Source organism: Nannospalax galili, unplaced genomic scaffold, assembly GCF_000622305.1.
Source record: "Nannospalax galili isolate Female #2095 unplaced genomic scaffold, S.galili_v1.0 scaffold4401, whole genome shotgun sequence".
Taxonomy (NCBI): Eukaryota; Metazoa; Chordata; class Mammalia; order Rodentia; family Spalacidae; genus Nannospalax; species Nannospalax galili.
In genome coordinates this window covers 4,339-6,519 of record NW_008343665.1, presented here as the reverse complement: position 1 = coordinate 6,519, position 2,181 = coordinate 4,339, and the positions used below count along the sequence as shown (strand labels likewise).

General features: G+C 43.8%; 1 long non-coding RNA gene across 1 annotated transcript; it reads right to left on the bottom strand.

Moving 5' to 3' along the window:
* LOC103739555 lies at positions 1-1,513 on the bottom strand. Its single transcript, XR_607502.3, has 3 exons — positions 1,343-1,513; positions 818-915; positions 1-52 (listed from the first exon to the last, which is right to left on the bottom strand). It is a non-coding gene; the product is annotated as an uncharacterized LOC103739555 (long non-coding RNA).
* Between the last annotated feature and the right edge of the window lie 668 nt (positions 1,514-2,181).

Below are 2,181 nucleotides of genomic sequence, written 5' to 3'. Positions count from 1 at the left end.
GGATTGCCATCCATGTCCTGGTCTTCTCTAGTTTGTCTTCAGTGTTCTGGACCTGGGTAGAAATAATGGTGAATGTTCATTTAGTGTGACAGGATTGAATGCAGATGGCTTGGTGAACAGGTTCTATTCATTTCTCTCTGGCTCCTGGACTTCAAGAAGAATGGAGGAATGTCTTCTTGATCAGAAGATTATACTAAGCGTAATTGATCAGAAGAGGTATGTATAAGACCCTATTAGGCAGAAGGTGATGGTCAAGGCCACATTCTTAGGAGGAAGAATATCTTAGGCAGAGCAGATATGGTAGGACCATTCCAGAATTCCTTGGGCAGGTGACTGTCCCTCTTACCTTCTTCAGTGAAGGAAGGTCTCATTACTGAATATTGTTTCAAGTATATTTTACAGTGTATCTCATCCATATTTTGCTTACAGTCATCAGTCGGTGGGTACAATCTTAGTACTCAGCTTGGACGACTGTCATCTCCAGTAGTTTGTGTTAAAATGCCCAGATCTTGGAGATCTAGGAAAGAATAATAGAGTCACATATTCTCTGGTGACTGAATTGAACATAGATGACATGGGTCCTACACTTTGCTTGTTACTCTGTGGATCAAGGAGATCCAGCTAGTGTGGATCTATATCCCCATTGTTCAAAGCACGTATTTATCATCCTCTCTTGGTGAGTGTGCAGAGTCAGCAGGGAAAATCAGATACCATCTTGGACAAATGCTAAGACCTGTACTCTCTTGATGCGTGGGGGTGGGGTATGTGGCGGGGGATCCCATACCATGTAGAGGAAAAGTTGACTTGTCTCCCATACCTTCTTCTCTGCTGTGAGGCCTAAACATTTCTTCAACAGCTTCCAATGATCTGTCACAGTGTAAGATATCCATCAGTTTAAGATGTCTTCAGCGGAACCTTCAACAAACCGGGCAGCAATGTTAGTATTTGTGACCAGCATGTGTGGCCCTCCCATGCTAGACTGCCACCTTGGGGTTGTCCTCAGCCAAAGAAATCTGTGCAGGAGGATGACATCGTACCACTTCTGATGTCTAGCCTGAAGGAAGTGGCCTGGAATCCTTCTGCATTCTCAGATTGTGTTCTGAGGACTTTAACCACAGTGGACCATCTTGGTGTTAAGGGGGAATTCTCCTTAGTAGTTTCCCTCAGGGAAAGTCCTGAGCCCTACCCACCCTTGGGTCAGCTATGTTAGATATGAAATATTGAGAGGAGGAGAAAGTCTCTTGCCCCAGGCTTCAGAGACTAAAAAGTAATAGAAAAATTAGGGAGAAGAAAGAAGTTTCCAAACCCACTTGAGCAGTAGGTAAATAAATGGAGCAGGTACCTTGTGCAGTGGAGGAGCATTAGGCCTCCTGGACAGGGCATTTCCTCCTCAGATTCCAGCTCTTCATCAAAGTCTAAAACAGCCCTACATTGGAAACTCCATGAAGTTCTTGAAGGAATCTGAGCATTTTTCTGACATGCTGGTTAACTGTATCTGTCTTTGTGACCTTCTCAAGCCTCACAGGTGTTGGCACATAGGGTCACTATTTCCTGTGACAATCTTAAAGGCAGGTTATGTGAGTTCCTTGCTCTGGGACCTCACACCAGAGTGGTCTGAGGTTCCTTTACCTTGGCAATATTTTTCTAGTCTCCTATTTCATGACCACAGCTCCCAGTGAGTAAGAATGTTTAAGGTTCTGTCAGCTAGTGGTAGATCTGTGGTTTCCGTGTAGACAAAGGGATGCTCTAGAGATCCAAAGGACAATGAGTAAAGGCATGATGCCCTCTTAATCAAAAGGGAACATCTAGTATCACCTTGGACACATAGAAATGTCAGAATTCCCTAGGTTAAAGACAGTAGTTCTTATGCCTTTTTGGTTAGAGGATAATGTCCCCAAGGCCACATTGTTAAGAGAGGAAGGATTGACCCTCACTATGACATTGAATTAGTTCTGATGAAATCTTTCTTTAAAAAAGAATGGGAGTTGTCTAGGGAAGAAGAGAGTTCTGATACTCTCTGTCTGAAAGACATCTTCTGAGGCTTATTTGGCAAAGGGAGACATTCTGAACTACCTTATTCAGGGAGGAAGAGTCCCTGGCCAGGATTGGCAGAACTGGAAAATCCAGTTTTCTCTTGGGCAGAAGATGAAGGTCCAGTTAACCTTGGGGAGTTGAATAGGT